This window comes from Gossypium arboreum, unplaced genomic scaffold (genome assembly GCF_025698485.1).
Source record: "Gossypium arboreum isolate Shixiya-1 unplaced genomic scaffold, ASM2569848v2 Contig00229, whole genome shotgun sequence".
Taxonomy (NCBI): domain Eukaryota; kingdom Viridiplantae; phylum Streptophyta; class Magnoliopsida; order Malvales; family Malvaceae; genus Gossypium; species Gossypium arboreum.
This window is the reverse complement of record NW_026440345.1, coordinates 22501-42500: the sequence shown is the minus strand read 5'-3', so window position 1 is coordinate 42500 and position 20000 is coordinate 22501. Positions and strand designations below refer to the sequence as shown.

General features: G+C 34.8%; 3 pseudogenes; all 3 read right to left on the bottom strand.

The window, feature by feature from the left end:
• Positions 1 to 6022: 6022 nt before the first annotated feature.
• LOC128288517 (ATP synthase subunit alpha, chloroplastic-like) lies at positions 6023 to 9660 on the bottom strand (annotated as a pseudogene).
• Positions 9661 to 10862: 1202 nt separating this feature from the next.
• On the bottom strand, positions 10863 to 11576 carry LOC128288527 (ATP synthase subunit a, chloroplastic-like; annotated as a pseudogene).
• An 8215-nt stretch (positions 11577 to 19791) lies between these two features.
• The window catches only part of LOC128288524 (photosystem I P700 chlorophyll a apoprotein A2-like), a 2358-nt pseudogene continuing 2149 nt past the window's right edge, over positions 19792 to 20000 (bottom strand).

The following is a 20000-nucleotide window of genomic DNA, read 5'->3' as shown; positions in this document are numbered from 1 at the left end:
ATTCACTTGTAGCATACCATATCTCAATTGATTGGCGTAATTTTTCTACCGCGTACATTCCCAAAATGATGGTGTTTTTCCAAAATCAAACTTTGTTGTTCAGCATCTTGGACTAGCCATCCTTAGAAGGTATCGTTAAAAGATCATCAATCCTAATGAAATGGATGTAGCAGGCTTGCTGGAAACCCAGAGCTTTTACTTGATCCAGGATGTGATGATGTATATGCCATCTGAAGTGATTTATTAATCTGCTAATAAGTCGTTTAATGGCAGTTCCATCTATCACTTTATTGTGAAATACCAGATTGGTCCGTTCCCCATAAATACCCCTTATTCCGCTGAGTGGACTTCTGCCAATGGGTTTGAGTCAATGATTGGAAAACTCTTTCGATCTTGATTTTGGTAGAAAGTCGGTCAGGAACTGGGGTCCAGTTGAACCGGAGAGACCTGAATTCATATTGGTCATAGAATTTTAGCTTAGATACCATATGATTGGGTATCATATGGTACCTGAAAAAACCCTTGTATAGCTTCTTCGATTTCTGTAAAGAGAAATATGACCAACAGTGGTTCTGAATGTATATAAAGAATTTTTTTTTAAACTCTTACTACTATTAGATAATGTCCATAAATCTATGATAGGTACCCGAAGATTCATAGTGAACTTCGATGGAGCTTCTCTTGAAGCAATAACGCATTGCTCTAGTCGCCACCGGAGCCACAAAGGACTATCTAAATTGATTCTTTCGCCTATAAGCTCCAATCGCATCATAGGAATTACAAAAAAAGGCTCCTTGTAGACTTATAGTTATTATCGTCAATTTTTTCATTTTGATAGCTTTTCGATTCCATGGATTATACCTATTCGCACAAATACTCGACGATTCCACTCGTTAATACATAGAGCCCAATAAGCATATCTTGAGTAGGTACGGAAATGGATCCCCAATAGCTGAGACAAGAGATTCACATGGAGAAAACATAAGTAACGAGCCTCGCTTGCGCCTCTAAAGATAAAGGTACATGAACTGCCATTTGATCCCCATCAAAGTCTTAGCAAAGGAATAAGAAATGAATAATAAATTTTAAAAAGAAAAGTCTGAATAGACCAAAAGAGGGGAGGAAATAATAAAGAAAATTTATACAAAGCTAGATATGAATCATCCACACCTCTTTTGGATTTCATTAGTGAATTTTGTTTGATTAAGAGTAAGTTCTGTAAAACCCCGCCTTCTTTAAAATATCATGAACAGTTGCTGTGGGTTGAGCCTTTTTCAAGGAAATAGAGAATGGCGGAACATTTAAATAGGTTTGATTATTTATCGGATCATAAAACCCACTTTTCGAAGATCTCTTCCTCTCTTCGATCGAACATCAATTGCAACGATTCGATAAACGGCTCATTGGGATAGATGTAGTTAAATAATACCCCCTAGAAACGTATAAGAAGTTTTCCTCGTACCTCGAGAAAAAATGATTAATTTAAAGTTATGTCTATGTATGGAATTATAAATGGAATTAGCATGTCAAAAGATCCATAAACCAGCAAATCAATTAGATATTTAACTCGTCTTTTTTTCGAAAAAAAAGAAGAAAAAGCATTCGTACTCTCATAACTCAAGTCAAATAATCCTCAAAATGCTCAAAAACCTTAGGCATTCTTTTATTGAGTGGTTCTAACCCTTTTTTGTTTGTCTCTGCTTAGAATCTATTTCGATTCTTCATTTTAATCTAGTTGTTGAGAAAATGGAAAAGGTATTTTGTTCTAGGATCTTTTATCTTTGCCTTGAATCATTGGGTTTAAACATTACTTGGCGATATTAAATCATTTCAAAATGGCAGCAACATGCCCTTTTTTTCTCTTTTTTTTCTATCAAAGAATCATATGAACGATTAATTCGCATGATATACTTTGATCGAAAGAGTTTTACCAATTCCAACAACTTTTCTTTTTGATTTGAAAATAGTTTGAATCGGATCCTTTCGATTTCTATATCACAAATAGACTTACGAAGTTGTTCCAACTTATTGATTTCCATTAACTAACCCTAGATCCTGGCCCCTGAAAAATGGATGTTTCTCTTCGAGCTCCATCCTGTACTATTTACATTACAACCCAACAAAAAGACGGATTATAATAGAACAAAGGATGTCGAGCAAAAAGCACCTTCATTTCTACATAACGGAAAGTGGTGGGTTTTGACATCCACAGCTGATCATGTCCTTCAAGTCGCACGTTGCTTTCTACCACATCGTTTCAAACGAAGTTTTACCATAACATTCCTCTAGTTTGGAGCATTGATTCAATTATGGAATCATGAATAGTCATTGTCTAGTCGATACATAGTAATCTATCTATACTTTCTATATGAAATCAATTTTCTATATGCTATATGAAATAAATAAATAATTTAGGAAGAAAAGCCTCAATAAGAATTCAAACTACCTATATTGTATGATTGTCTGAATGCAATATTTTTTATTTTTTAAACTTTTATTATACTTTTCATTCTAATTAAACTTTTCGATTCTAATAAAAAAATAAAATAAAGAATATCATTAATAATAATATTGAAAATACTAATAATATCACGAATATTATAAATAACACAAATAAACTAATCTTTTGAATCTACTGCATCTTCAACAACCTGATAGATCAAATAACTCGGTAGAATAGATCCAGCAATCTCACAGTTGTTCGAGTGCCAATCTTAAGAAATCATTAAAATCAAAAGCAAGAATCACATTTCTCCAATACTTGACTGTTAGAAAGAAGTTATTAAAACAAAAAGAGCAATTTAGATTCGGATATGGTTATTCTGATATATAAATAGAGTATGCTCTGGGACGGAAGGATTCGAACCTCCATAGCGGGACCAAAACCCGTTGCCTTACCACTTGGCCACGCCCCATTTAGATTTCTATTTGAAACTACTAAACACTAATATGGTATTCTTGTTCGTCAATTCCAGTTCCAAATAGCTATAGCTATGGAATAGATTCTTGTTACGATTTTGCACACGTATGGATAGAGAATTAAATCGAATTTATTGATCATTACATAGAATTCAATTAAGATATTGTATGAAAGTATGATTTCTTCATTCTTGTAAGAATTGAAGGTTTTTGATTGGGTGAGTTCAGAAGTTTAGTCTGCCTATTTTCCTTTCTTCATTTTTTTCCTTATATCAAAAACATATTAATAACTCAATCAAAATTATCTCAAGAACAAAATTTTGTTATGCTTAATATCTTTAATTTGATCTGTATCTGTTTTAATTTGCCTTTTCGAGTAGTTTTTATTCGCCAAATTGCCTGAGGCCTATGCTTTTTGAATCCAATCGTAGATTTTATGCCAGTAATACCTGTTCTTTTTTCTCTTAGCCTTTGTTTGGCAAGCTGCTGTAAGTTTCGATGAGATCCTTAATACTGTCCTAGAAAATTCATGAGTGATTCAAGAAAAAATTCTAACAATTGAAAAGATCAGATAAGTCTTACACTATGAACGAACCTCAATTCAAAGATTGAAATTTTGGATAGCCCTGATAAATCGGGATCATCCCATTTTCATTCTGACCTTTTCGCCGAAGAACCCTATTTAGATTAGAGTCCGCCACAATATATAATTGTTGGTATGAGAATTTTTTTGTAATGAAAACTCAACTCTTATTACAAGTGAATTTGAAAATTTTGATTTCTAGAAATTTAGAAATCACTTTATTTCTTGGTGTCAAAATCAAACAAAATAGGATATGTGGTATAAAACGGGAATCTATTCTCTTCTTTTCCAAAAATGCTCTGGAGATTGTGTAATGCTTACTCTTAAACTCTTTGTTTACACTGTAGTAATATTCTTTGTTTCTCTCTTCATCTTCGGATTCCATCTAATGATCCGGGACGTAATCCTGACGCGAAGAATAAAAAAGGAGAGTTCCTTGTTTCATTTTTAGAAATGGTATTAGGATTTGATCTATTCCACTACCAAAACCGAAACGGAAAGAGAGGATTCGAACCTCGGTACGAATAATCGCACAACGGATTAGCAATCCGACGCTTTAGTCCACTCAGCCATCTCCTAATTGAGAAAAGATAATTATGTTACAGCATCGCAAAAGAAAGGCTTGAAAAAGCCCTTTTACTTATATAGATTATATATAGATTATTATTTATCTATAGTATTATTAATCCATAGATATATAGATTCTAAATTTTATTATTATTAGATAGATTGATTATATAGCTATATCCAACTTTTCTATAGAGATATAGAACTTTTATCAGTAATTCCATTTCATTTATATTATATTCTATATCATTTATATTTTTAAATAAAACAATGGCTCTAAAGAAATATCTCAAATAACAAAAAAGAAAGAATATCGCTTGATTTCGCGCAAAAGGACTTTTCTTTCCAATTTTCACGGACCGGCTCTTGCAGTACCTGGCCGGGCCTATTTTTATTTTCAACTCAAATAACTCATTTTTCTATGATTCTGCGATTGGCTTGTTGTAATAAAAAATCTTGTTATTGCATTGAATCAACAATCAGAAGCGGAAGAAGTCCTATTTCCGTTCCTATGATATAGAATCAAAATATTATTTCTATTCTTTTTTCTTTTCCTTCTTTTATTTCATTTATTTTTTATTTTACTAGAATAACTAGAATAAATAATAAAAAAACTATGGATTTTTCAATCCATTTTTATGTTATTTATGTTATGACTAAGTCCTTTGTCGAATCCTGTCTATCAAAAACCTATAACACAAGTCTTCTGACAAAAGGTGGCAAGGCCCTAATTTTGGATTTTAGGCTCCTATCTTGTAATCCTATCTTGATTACGCCCAATTTCTGTTTGACAAAGGGTCCTTTATATTTATATAATAAATATACAATAAATACAATAATCGCATTGTAGCGGGTATAGTTTAGTGGTAAAAGTGTGATTCGTTCTATTAATCCCTAAGAGTTAAGGGGTCCTCGGTTTGATTCATATTCCGAGCAAAAACTTTATTTCTTAAAAGGATTTAACTTTACCTCTCAACGAAAGATTTGAGGAAGAAATACATTCTCGTGATTTGGATCCAGGCCAATTAAATAATTTTAAAATTATATTCTAACTAAAAATTGAAAATTGGATTATGAAATTACGAAACATAATTTTTTTCAATTGGATCAATACTTCCAATTGAATAAGTATGAGGAAAAGATCCATGGATAAAGATAGAAAAGTGTATTTCTAATCGTAACTAAATCTTCAATTTTTGATGGGATAGATTGAAGCAAAATAGCTATTAAACGATAACTTGGTTTACTAGAGACATTTACATCTTGTTTTAGCTCGGCGGAAACAAAATGCTTTTCCTAAGGATTTTCTCAAATAGAAATAGAGAACGAAGTAACTAGAAAATTGTTCTATTCTAATCCCATTCTTCTAGAAGGATCATCTAGAAAGGAATTGTTTTGAATGCATTCAGACAGAAAAGCTAACATAGATGTTATGGCCAAATTTTATTTCATTTCGTTCCTGCCTTATCTTTATCTTATTTATATTCTATTTTATTTATTTTTTTTATTTATCCATCTTCCATAAAGGAGCCGAATGAAACCAAAATTTCATGTTCGGTTTTGAATTAGAGACGCTAAAATAATGAATCAACGTCGACTATAACCCTAGCCTTCCAGTTAACGATGGGTTCGATTCCTGCCACCCGCTCGATATTCGAATTCTATCTATTCTATCTATTTGAATATTTATTATTCAATTCAACGATGCATTAGCATCATTGAATTGAATTAATAAATCCGCAATTCCTAATAATACAATTTTTCACATGTTCTTTAGTTTTTCCAACCAAGAGAAAAGAAAACCGAACAAGAGAAAAAAGTCAAAATGTCAAAAATCGTAATGAAAAGCGTCCATTGTCTAATGGATAGGAGAGGTCTTCAAACCTTGGTATAGGTTCAAATCCTATTGGACGCAATTTGAATCGATTTCTATATTCCATTAAGTTAGAATTTTCATTTATAATTGTTCTGAAGTCGAAAACGTTCCATTTGGTCCTGAATAGCGTCTTTCAAAAGCGTTTCCGCTTCTCAGTGAATGTCTTGTAGAAGATATGATTTCTTGAACTGAGGTTTATTCTGTTTTAAGTAAGTACGTAACTCAACGAGAAATTTCACTTGTCCAATTTCTAATGAATCAAGATAACCATTCGTTCCGGTATAAATAGTACTTATCTGTTCTGCCACCGTAAGAGGAGCTGATTGGGATTGTTTAAGCAACTCACGTAATCGTTGACCTCGTGCCAATTGATTCTGAGTAGCTTTATCGAGATCAGAAGCAAATTGTGCAAGGCTTTTAATTCGGCGAATTGGGCCAATTCCAATTTTGATTTACCAGCGACTTGTTTCATAGCTTTAATTTGAGCCGCCGATCCTACTCTGGAGACGGAAACTCTCACATTAATAGCAGGTCTGATTCCAGCATTGAATAGATCGGCGGATAAGAATATTTGTCCATCTGTAATGGAAATCACATTAGTAGGAATATACGCCGAAACGTCTCCTGACTGGGTCTCAACTATGGTAAAGCAGTCATACTTCCTTCACCTAACTGAGAACTTGATTTAGCGGCTCTTTCTAAAAGGCGCGAATGCAAATAAAAACATCTCCTGGATAAGCTTCACGACCCGGCGGTCTTCGTAATAGAAGAGACATTTGCGATAAGCCTGTGCTTGCTTGGAAAGATCATCATAAATGATTAAGGTGTGTCGTTCACGATACATAAAATATTCAGCCAAAGCAGCTCCTGTATAGGAGCGAGGTATTGTAATGTAGTTGGGAATCCGCCGTTTGGCTACCACAATGTGTACTCCATCGCCCCTTTCTGGAAAGTGGTCACCACCTGAGCCACAGAAGATGCTTTTGACCAATAGCTACATAACACATATTACATTTTGCCCTTGCTGATTGAGAATCGTATCCGTGGCTACTGCTGTTTTACCGGTCTGTCTATCCCCAATAATTAATTCTCGCTGACCACGTCCTATAGGGATCATCGAATCAATAGCAATAAGTCCTGAAGAGGCTCATAAACGGAACGTCTCGAAATAATACCTGGGGCAGGAGATTCAATTAACTGAGATTCAGAAGCTGAAATTTCACCTGACCGTCAATAGGCTTAGCTAGGCATTTATAACACGACCCAATAAGCCTCACTCACTGGTATCTGAGCAATTTTTCCTGTTGCTTTACAGAACTTCCTCTTGTATCATCAAACCGTCACCCATTAATACCAACATTATTTGATTCCAAATTGAGGGCAATGCCTATGGTACCTCTTCAAATTCTACTAATTCACCTGCCATTACTTCATCAAGACCATGAATACGAGCAATGCCGTCGCCCACTTGAAGGACGGTACCAGTATTTACAATCTTTTACTTATTATATTGCTCAATACGTTCACGGATAATATTACTAATGTCGGCTCTAATAGTTAATGAGTATTTCCTAATTATTTTTTGAAGAAAAAATAATGCCTACAATCACAATAAAGTAAAAGGTAAAAAAAGGGCTAATCAGTTATTTTTCATCACCCCAAACAAGCCAATATTAGCGCTAATGCGTAAATGTAACTCGTTGTTTAAAGAACTATTCAGAGTTCCTAGAGCTCCTTGTAAAGCTTGTTGGAAAACCCGTTGTCGGATTTGATTAATTGTTGTTCAAAATAAATGGTTTCATTTTTGTAATTTTAATTGTTCCAAAATCTTATAAGTTGAATTAATCAAATCAATTCTTTTCGTTCTATCTCAGAGTATCCATTCACTGAAACTGATCCGCCTTCCATTTATTTGTAAGCGGCCCGGGCCTTTTCCAGCCGTTCAATAGCCCCCCGCGTAGTTCTTCTGAATTTCGAATAGTATTCAAGATCCTCTTTTCGATTATCTAATAAATCACTTAATGAAAGTAGATTATCTTTCCATTCATTTTTTTATTTCAAAATTCCATGATCCCTTCCTGAACCAAACATGAACCTTTGATTCATTTGGCTCTCACGCTCAATTATTTTATTTATTGGGAATTAATTCAATATCTTTTTTCTAATGTAATGAGCTTACCTCTCCTCTCGTCTCTATTCATATTCCAAATATAGAAACTGATTACTAATCCAAGACCAGAATATTGGAGGATTCTTCTGACCAAAATAGAAAATATATCAAAAAACTAAAAGTATAATAAAAAAAAATAATAAAAAAAGTTACATAATTTGGAATTTCTAATTGTACTTAGAATTGTATAATGTATAATTGTAATTGTCAGCAAAGTTGTTTTTTTTTCTTCAAATTCAAAGAATTTTCCTTTATACATAGGTCATCGATTCAGCATTGAAAAGGGGCTCAAATCGTTTTATCGACATGAGTGTTTTATATCGAAAAACATTTTGTTTTGAAAATATTTCTATTTAGTAACATAGTAGTAGAAAGAGTACCTGCTGCATCTGAACTTCAAACGGGTTTGGCCTTAACCATGTTAATGGTCCCAGATTATTGGTTAATAGAGAATCAAAGTCGATGTACCAATGAATCACGAAATGCTATGGTTCTATAATATGATTTTTAAAATTTATTCAGAAGTAATTTGTGGATCATGCACTCTTTTCTTTCCTAGTTATAATGAAAAGTACAACTGGGTGAATCCAGCCTATTCTTGAAATAAACAACTCGCACACTCCTTCCAAAAAGATCAATACACCAAGGACTACACTTAGATTTATTGATTTGTTGCTAAAATATCGGTATTAACCTGAAACTCCCGGCGGATGGCCAGTGACCCAAGGAAACGAAAGAATCGGTTACATTTTTCATGATCTCCTATTTTATTTTAGATAGACTAAAAAAAGTTCTTTTTTTTTGTATTATATCGCTTTTGACTCTTTCCATTTATTCTATTCTATCATATTTATATTATTCTAATTATTCTAATTCTATGTATTTTTTTTGTTTTAATAAATTATTAAATTTTTATAAAATTATTCATAAATAATGAATTTTCATTTACCTATGTCTAAACGGAGTCAAAAATATATTCTATTTATCTAGTTAGCTAGAAATGTATTTTTCAATTGAAATTTCAATAATAATAATTTATTAGAATTAGGGCAGGTTTCATGTCAATGGCAAAATACCTCATTCGTTGCAATACTCTTTAAACAATAAATGAGAAATAGGTCTTCTTGAACTAAGAAGGGAAGGAAGAAAGGAGTGGTGATAATTCTCATCCTCAAATTAATCCTTCCCATGGATTATTGTCCCAACGAATAATTAATTGTAGGGTGAAATCTTGATAGAATTCGAAAAGCGAGGAGTAAGTCCCAAGCCAAAATAAGAAAAAATACAAAATTCTCATGTTTATAGGATTAAACAAAGGATTCAAATAAGAGTGCCAATGCTACAACCAGCCCATAAATTGTTAAAGCTTCCATAAAAGCCAAACTAAGTAATAAAGTACTCGTATTTTCCTCCGCCTCGGGTTGTCTCATGATATTCTTCTACAGCTTGGCCTGCAGCAGTACCTTGACCAACCCAGGTCCAACAGAAGCGCCTGACAGCCAACCCAGCAGCAATAACGGAAGCGGCAGAAATCAGTGGATTCATGATAAGTTCCTCGCACCAAAATAAAGAAATGGTTAATGATACAATCATCCAATGAATTTTGACTTAATTATATTATTCCATCGCTAAGATTCAACCTGCCGAAGTAATTCAAGAACTCGAATGGAAGTGAGAAGATTATTGAACCGTCAGAACTATTTCGACATCTTTTTAGGTCCCATCCACTAGATTTTTTGAATCCGCACATACTTTGTTCTTCCCTTTCTTTTCCAACCCATTCTTTGCTTTGAATTCTTCTTCGTTTTGTCTTTATTTTATCTCTTTATTCGTTCAATCAAAGCAAAGACGAAACAGAGGAACTTCTATTCTTCTATTGGAATACCTATCTAACTCCACAGTAGTAGGTTGATTAGATATATTTTGAGTTCGTATAACTAGTCAATATGTTCGTATATAACTAGTCAATATCTAATATCCCATATACATGTGTTTCTTATAACGTAAACCAACTATTCATGTCTTAGATTCAATTGATTCTAGAATTATTCCTCAAAGGATAGACAAGAGCTGTCTTATAGCCATTAGATTCCATATACCTAATTTTACCCCTTTTTTCCTAATCATTTTTTTTTATATCGTTTTTTGTAATGTAAATTCGTCTCTTCCTTTTATTTTTATTTAGCATTATCTCACATGGATACAATCTAAATGGACGAATCTATTGACCAAAATTATTGTATAGAAATAAAACATCAATATCAGTATTTGATTGAGCTAAGTTCATGCAATTTATTTTATTATTTATGAAAAAAATTTCTTTGGTCAATCATTGAATTGAATGAAGAAATCGACTGAAATGGGAATCATCTATATCTATATAAAGAACAGCTTTTTAAAATCATAGACCCTAAATTGATACCATAAGAATTCCTATTCTAATTAGGACTCATAATATTGAAATTGAATAAACAAAAACAATATCAAGATATAATATTGATTTGATAATATTGATCGAAGGTAATATATAAATATAAGTAATAAAAAATGGACCAACCTGAATTTTAGGAAAAGATCTTTCAATTAGATCTCTTCTTTATTACAATTTCAATATCGTAATTGTTATTACTCAGATCGTCGTATTTGTATATTTATGGTCCCTAAGCAAGTAGATTATCTTGAGTTGCGCATACATTGATTGGACCAAGTTGCTAAAAAAGGGCTAGACTATTTCAAAACAAAACTAGTCAATGATGACCCTCCATGGATTCGCTTATAAGCGCAGCTAAAGTTGCAAAAATAAGAGCTTGAATCCCACTTGTAAATAATCCAAGGAACATGACAGGTATAGGACGACTGAAGGTACTAAAGAAACAAGAACAACAACTACTAATTCATCAGCTAATATATTCTGAAAAGTCGAAACTAAGGATAAGGGTTTTGTGAAACTCTCTAAAATGTTAATAGGTAAAGAATTGGAGGGGTTGAATGTATTTACTGAAATACTAATCCTTTTTTTGAAAGACCCGCATAGAAATATGCTACTGACGTGAGTAAAGCTAAAGCAACAGTAGTATTTATATCATTCGTGGGTGCGGCTAACTCTCCATGAGGTAATTGTATGATTTTCCAAGGTAACAGAGCACCCGACCAGTTAGAAACAAAAATAAATAGAAACATAGTTCCAATAAAGGGAACCCATGGACCATATTCTCTCCAATCTGAGTTTTGCTTACGTCTCGAATGAATTCAAGAACATATTCGAAGAAATTTTGACCGGAGGTGGAATGGTTTGTGGATTCCGAACAGCGATAACGGCGGAACCTAATAAGATAGCAATTAACCCAAGAGGTAAGTACTTGGGCATGGACTTGAAACCTGCTATTTGCCAATAGAAATGTTGGCCTACTTCCACAAGAGATATCGTATAACCCGTTTAGTGCGTTTGATATACCATTCATATTGCCCTCTGACAGAAATAGAACTTTACTTAAAAAAGGAATTATTTTGATTCAATCTTCTTGCTACTCAAATTCTATATTTTTGACACCGACGAAACTAATCACACAATATTCACAGTTTTTTATCTCTTTTGTGCGATTCAGGATATATTAATCGATTCCATAGATCTATGTAGTTCCAAAAAGTTCCATAGATCTATGTAGTTCCAAAAAGAATTTATTTATCTTATTATTAATCATGATTTCGTATATAAGAACGACCCTCACAAATTGCGACTACTAATTTGTTAAGAATTAATCGAATTGAAGCTATAGCGTCATCATTTGCTGGAATCGAAATATCTGCGAGATCGGGATCGCTATTTGTATCGATTAAACAAATTGTTGGAATTCTAAAGTGATACATTCTCGCAGAGCCGTATATTCTTCTTGCTGATCAACGATGATTACAATATCAGGCAATCTGTCATATATTTAATCCCGCCCAGATATGTTTGTAAAGCGAGATAATTGTCTCTTCAACATAGCTGCATCTCTTTCGAAGACGGCTGAGTCCCCGTCTTTGTTCTGTTCTCAAGTCCCTGAACTTATGAAGCCTCGTTTCTGTAGTGGGCCAATTTGTTAACATACCACCGAGCCATTTTTATTAACATAATGACACTGAGCCCTTATTGCAGCCTGCGCCACCGAATCAGCGGCTTTATTTTGGTACCAAATTAAGAATTGTTTTCCTTACTTGCTGCATCAAAACTAAATCACAAGCTTCTGATAAAAACGAGCGTTCTAGTCAGATTTGTAATATGAATACCTTACGTTTTGTAGAGATATATGGTGCCATTCTAGGATTCCATTTCCTAGTACCATGACCAAAATGAACTCCCTGCTTCCAACATCTCTTCCAAATTTATGTTCCAATATCTTCGCCATTTCTGTTTGCACTTCTTTTCTTCTCTCTTTTTTAAGTAAAAAAGAGAGACAAGACACTCTGAATAAATAATAGTTCCAATGGAACCTTCTTCTACTGGGATTGGTCGTTTATCCACGAGCCAAGCCATTACTTTCTTATTCGTTATTCCTTTATTACTATTAACAAATTAACAACCTCAAATGACCACAAATAAATTATCTTAAGAATCATTAAATTCTATACCTATAAAAGAGCGGCCTGATGTATCATGTAAATTGTTTGAAATGCAGAGTCAAATAATTCTGGTGGTGAAGAAAATATCTCTATTTCTCCCTGAAGAAATTCTTTTTTGTTTCCAAAAGAATGTTGTTATGTTGCGTGACCGGTGCACTAATCCTTGAATCCGGTACCGGCGGGTATCATACCCCAAGCACAACGTTTTCTTTCAGGCCTTTCAACCAATCGATACGACCCCGAGAGCAGCTTTTGCTAAAACTCGAGCTTCTTGAAAACTTGCTTCAGATATAAAACTTGAGTGTTCAGAGATGCTCGTTATTCCTAATAAAACGGCTCGATAACAAATCGCTTCTTCTAAAGCACGCCCCGTTCGTTCCGCTCGCAATAATCCAATCAGTTCCTGTAAAAAACATTAGACATTCCATCTTCTGAAACCAATACTTTGATGTTATTTGACGTACAATATTTTATATGCCTATTATGGATCTGTAAATTTGAGATCGATAAACCTTGGATCTTATTAACCAAAGAGAGACGACTTTGCACTATAGTTAGCTCAGCACCAATCACGAATCCTCAAGGAATTCCAAGAATTCTTGTTATACATCTGTTCCAACCTCAATTCTTTTCTAGGTTCATCGATATTGAATCAATCGAACGCACTTCTAACACTTGTTCCACTTTGGAAGACCTGCGTTATATCACCAGATCTCGATTTTTCATATATAAAAAATTAACGTATCTCCTTCTGTAAAGGGTTTCCATAATGCCCATGGACAGTTGCTCCTGAGTCGCCAAATAAGGCTTAGCTGATCTTATTACTATAGAATCAGCTGAAACAATAAAAACTTGACCTGATTTTAGGCGTGGTCCGCTTTTGCTATACATACATTTTCACAAATAACTGTTTCAAGACTAATTATTGTGGACGTTTCTTCACAATAATTATGATGATAATGATGATGGGGAAAATACCAATTCAAATTGACTGCATTCAAAAGATGTTACGGCATGGATCGAAATTATAAATTCCCATTTTCAGCTATTAAATAATAGTTAAGTACTTGAAAAGCCTGTTTTGAAATTGTCAAGTTTCAAAATATTTCGCTACCGAGGTCTGATTATGAGTTATTAAAGGGTAAAATGATGAATAAAATTGCAATTTTGGGGCTGTTCCTAAAGGACCCAATAAATTTTAATTGAATTAGAGGATCTTTTAATTGATTGTTTTATCACATTGTGATATTTTACATCGTTGAATGGGCCCATGCGAAAACAATTAGATGACAAAATTATCAAAGATTGGGATTCCTTATTTCTGTTCAAGAGCGCATGAATAGTTCCGTGATTTTGGCTAAACGATTGTTGAACCTTGCGTTGGAATAAATGGAATAAAACGGATTTTATTGGTACGATTCGACCTATTATCAGAAATCAATTTGAACCTGACGGATCATTTTTTCTGATATAAAAATATGAGATTTCACTAAGTCGATTCTTAGGAAATCTCGAATCAGACCATTTGTCCCATTTCAACAAGGAAGCACAGACCTTTCGGGAAAGAACTTTTGTTGTCTTGGTCCCAACTCAACACTAAACAAGTCCGAACTAGTTGAATATCTGTGTCAGAAATTCTGAGTCGGTTTGCCATTTCCATAAAGGATATAATTGACAGCCTGAAGTTGCATATTATCTTTTTCCTGAAATGGATCCTGGGGAAGAGTGTTACTAAATTTAGACCGTCCGGTATTTCATATGGGGTTACAGGTCGAACCAAAACAAAATACTTTTTCTTGGTAGGTGTGATCCGTTGGACATAGATCCATTTTTTCAATTTTTTGATTCTTAGAGTTTGTTTTGCCTGTTCCTGGTGGTATCAAGATGCCACTGTGTCGAGATATCTTATCTCTTTCTCCGAAAATAGATATTACCCGAAAAATTTTCAGTTCAACTTTTTTTCTTCTTTTCGACCAATCCGCCCACTTGGCTTCTTGTATTTAGTGATTGGGGTATCTACTCCAATGATACTATTGTTCCGTACCATTATGGAAGAAGATTCTGATAAATATGCACTTCTCGGAAATGAAAAAATCGATCTACTTATTTGGTATTTTGCTTAACCTTGACTCCTCGATACTCAATCACACCTCCCTTTTGACGATTGAATGCGCCCCTAGAGTCCCATATTTAGTAATTCTGAACTCTTCTTCTGTATCGAGGATCAAAAAAGCAAGAATATTTTTCTACGGAAATACCATTTGGGTATTTCATCGAGATACCGGAATGGGAATGTAGCATTAGTTCTTTTCTTGGTCTTGAATCAATTGAAATGGAATAATAAATCTATTTCTTCGTCTCTTTTGCTATAATAAATCAGCATTCTCGTGGAGAATAGAATATATGAAATCACAATGCCCAGTACCTATTATTCGATTCAATTCTGAATAATCGTAAACTTCCTTCTTTTATCCGAAAATCTGAACTAAATAAGTTGTGTCTCACTTGATCATTATTCACTGAGAATCTAGAAATATATCTTCGTTCGGCAGAAAGATAATGAATGTTTATTTGATCTTGATCCTTGTGGAGCGAAAAGGAACTACACTGAATTTGTATGAACCCTGATAATATCCATAAATGGCTTGTTTTTGGTAAGAGATGGACATTATATGTAATTCAAGAATGGTACACATCGGTACTCCAGCATTTCCTCTGAGTCAGAATAAATATGTTTTTGAACCTCCCTTTCAAATTTAAAGTGTATGTTCCCGCGCGAATCTCAGCAATCACTTGTTCTGATTCTACATATTGATCGTTTTGAACTAAAAGAAAATTGGTGGAATAGTCACTTTATGTATAATATCTTCACTCTCAATAATTACATACAAGTCCCGATAACATAAAAAGCAGGATGCCCGTGGACGTGCGTGTAGGATGAACCAACCTCATTGAATTTATTTTTCCATTAAAAGGCTCTGACATGTTCTGCAGTACCCCTGTAAATACTCCGCCGTATGAAAAGTTCTTAATGTTAGTTGGTTCTCGGTTCTCCAATGGATTGCCCTGCAATAATACCTCCAGCTCTCCCAATTCAACCAGGTCACCATGAGGGGCCCGACCATAACATAATCGACAAATCAAGATGTACTCCACAAGTAAAGGAGTTCGAATAGATATTGGCCCGAAAGGCTCTGAATCGATCGACGCTTCCCAAGCCCAATATCTTGATTTCGAATGGCAATGCACTGCGGACCCATATATATATCGTCCGCTAATACACGACCAATTAATGTTTGATAAAATTCTTTCCGGAAGGTCCTTTGAGGACTCACAGAAATCCTCGGTGGTGCCACAATCTGTTCTACGTACAACAATGTGTTGAACTACATTTCAACAAGTCTGCGCGTAAGATATCCAGCATCTGATGTTCGTACGGCGGTATCCACAACCCTCGGGCTCCGTAGCAAGAAATGATATATTCTGTTAAAGACAGTCCTCGCGTAAATTGCTTTGAATGGGTAAATGATCATTTGTCCTTGGGGATCCGACATTAATCCTCTCATACCTACTAATTGTGCACTTGAGATGCATTTCTCTAGCTCCTGAAAAGACATTATATGGATGGGTTAAACGGGTCAGTCATCCTAAAATTAGGATTCATTTCTTGTCGTATTCACTTGTAGCATACCATATCTCAATTGATTGGCGTAATTTTTCTACCGCGTACATTCCCAAAATGATGGTGTTTTTCCAAAATCAAACTTTGTTGTTCAGCATCTTGGACTAGCCATCCTTAGAAGGTATCGTTAAAAGATCATCAATCCTAATGAAATGGATGTAGCAGGCTTGCTGGAAACCCAGAGCTTTTACTTGATCCAGGATGTGATGATGTATATGCCATCTGAAGTGATTTATTAATCTGCTAATAAGTCGTTTAATGGCAGTTCCATCTATCACTTTATTGTGAAATACCAGATTGGTCCGTTCCCCATAAATACCCCTTATTCCGCTGAGTGGACTTCTGCCAATGGGTTTGAGTCAATGATTGGAAAACTCTTTCGATCTTGATTTTGGTAGAAAGTCGGTCAGGAACTGGGGTCCAGTTGAACCGGAGAGACCTGAATTCATATTGGTCATAGAATTTTAGCTTAGATACCATATGATTGGGTATCATATGGTACCTGAAAAAACCCTTGTATAGCTTCTTCGATTTCTGTAAAGAGAAATATGACCAACAGTGGTTCTGAATGTATATAAAGAATTTTTTTTTAAACTCTTACTACTATTAGATAATGTCCATAAATCTATGATAGGTACCCGAAGATTCATAGTGAACTTCGATGGAGCTTCTCTTGAAGCAATAACGCATTGCTCTAGTCGCCACCGGAGCCACAAAGGACTATCTAAATTGATTCTTTTCGCCTATAAGCTCCAATCGCATCATAGGAATTACAAAAAAGGCTCCCTTGTAGACTTATAGTTATTATCGTCAATTCTTTCATTTTGATAGCTTTTTCGATTCCATGGATTATACCTATTCGCACAAATACCTCGACGATTCCCACTCGTTAATACATAGAGCCCAATAAGCATATCTTGAGTAGGTACGGAAATGGGATCCCCAATAGCTGGAGACAAGAGATTCATATGAGAAAACATAAGTAAACGAGCCTCGCTTGCGCCTCTAAAGATAAAGGTACATGAACTGCCATTTGATCCCCATCAAAGTCTGCATTGAATCCCTTACAAACTAATGGATGTAAACAAATAGCGCGTCCTTCCACTAAAATAGGTTGGAATGCCTGTATACCTAATCTATGCAGAGTAGGCGCTCTATTCAGCAATACAGGATGTCCCCGCATAACTTCTTGCAGTATTTCCCATACAATCGGCCCTTTTTCCCGAATTTTACCTTAGCAACTCCTATGTTCGGAGCAAGATGTTGTCTAATTAGACCGCGAATTACAAATGTCTGGAAAAGCTCTATTGCTATTTCCGGAGGCAATCCACAGCGATGTAATGAAAGTGAGGGCCAACAACAATGACAGAACGTCCTGAATAATCGACCTGTTTGCCAAGCAAAGTCTCGCGAAATCTTCCTCTTGCCTTCAATTACATCTGAAAACGACTTGTAAACCTTATTATGACCGTCCTCATTGGTTGTCCGCGGATTCCATTATCAAGAAGTGTATCCACGGCTTCTTGTACCAATTTTTCCTGACACATTACTAATTCCTGGCGTAGATCTACTTGTTGTTAATAGATCGGTAAGAGTATTATTTCGATAGATAACTCTTCTATAGAGTTCATTAATATCCGAACTCATTAGTTTACCCCCATCTATCTGAATGATCGGTCTCAACTCGGGAGGAAGAACCGGTAATAGACATAAAACCATCCATTCTGGTTCTATATTTGTTCGAATAAAATGCTTAGCCAATTCCATGCGTCTAACCAAAAAATCCTTTCTTCTTCCAATTTTTCGATCTTCCCATTCATTACCCGTGAGGCCTTCTTCTCCTAATTCTTTCCATTCTACCACCGAATAATCGATAAGAATTCGCAAATCTAGATCGGCTAATTGTTCTCGAATAGCACCTGCTCCGGTAGAAATTTCGCGACTTCGAAATGTATCGAAACCTTGGGTAGTAAAAAAGTGGATACTGTATTTCCAGGATTGAATTTCATATTCGAATGAACCTCGTAATCGTAAGAAAGTAGGTTTTTAGCGATGGGCCTAGCAAAAGAAAAATTAGGATAGGGTTCTGCGATCCCCTCAAAATCGGACATGAGAGTTTCCTCTCATCCGGCTCAAGTAGTTACACCAAATAAAGATAAAGTAAAGGAGTTCTCGCTTTCAAATTCTAGAACCCCCCAAAAGGTCTACTTTACTCAAGTTCCAAGAAACATTTCATTGATTGATTCTTCTTTATTGATTTAGATTTTCTTAATTTTTATTCAATTCAAAATTAGGACATAAATGAAATGTGAAATTTTGAGTAGTCTACTTCCTCGAATGCTGAATCCTCTTAAATTAAAGGAGTGTCATAAGGATTTACTTGTCTATGTACCCTTCCATTCGATCTCTTAGGTCCTGCGGTACTCGACGATTATACCACGATGCCCTTAACTTAAAGCCAAGCCTATATGCGATGTATAGACTCCTGCAACCATGACATATTTGTTTCCTTGAACATAATTTCATTTCTTTCTAAAAGAACTAAAAGAAATGAGAACGGTTAATTCCACAAAAAAAGAAGTCTTTTTTTCACGAGGTACAACTCAAAATTCCTAGTTATTTATTTTTACTGACTCGACCATAGACCAATTCCCTTTTTATTTGGGAGTATTGAATACGCCCATAATTCTGAGCTTCATGTTACTCTTCCCAAGAGACATGTCAGATCCAGGGCATCCCAATTCGATTGAATGGGATGACAGTTTTCATTCCTAATCTGTAAAATAATAATTTCGATCAAATCACACATCGCAGTATACTAGACCTCTAATTCTTTAAGAGGTTTGTCTAAAAGATTAGGATATAACTAGGAAGACGTTTCAAATACCATACATGAGTTACTGGACATGCCAGCCTTATGTATCCCATTTGATATCTTCGTATCCGAGAATCAACAAATTAACTCCGCATTGTTCACAAAATTTAGGGCCCTCCTTTTGATTTCCAATTACTGATAATTTCCACAAGCGCAAATCCACTTTTATAGGTCCAAAAATTCTTTCACAAAATAATCCATCCTTTTCCGGTTTATTGGTTTTGTAATGAAAATCGATCATAGAAATAAATAGAAAAGTAAGGGATATTTTAATCCTTACCAACTTGATCTTGTTGCCCCCGGCAACAAACATGCGTGAACCATTTCACGAAGTATGTGTCCGGATAGTCCAAAGTCTCGATAGTTAGCTCGGTCTTCCGGTCGAAAAGCAACGTCGATGAAGACGTGTGGGTGCGCTATTTCGTGGTGAGGATTGTAACTTTCATGAATTTTCCATTTCTCACCAACGACGGAACTTTGCTTATTTCTTTTTTGAGGATCGACGAATCAAATGATATTTTTGTTCCAATTTTTGCCTCTTCTTCTCCCTATGAATCAAACTTTTCTTTGCCATAATGGTTCAGTTCCTATTATTATCAATGATACAAGTCGGATCCTAGATGTAGAAATAGAGGGGGGCATACCCCCCTTCTCCATCGAAAGAGATGATATTATCGCAGATACAGCGCATAACATAAGGAATTAACCAAATTTGCCCGATGTAGA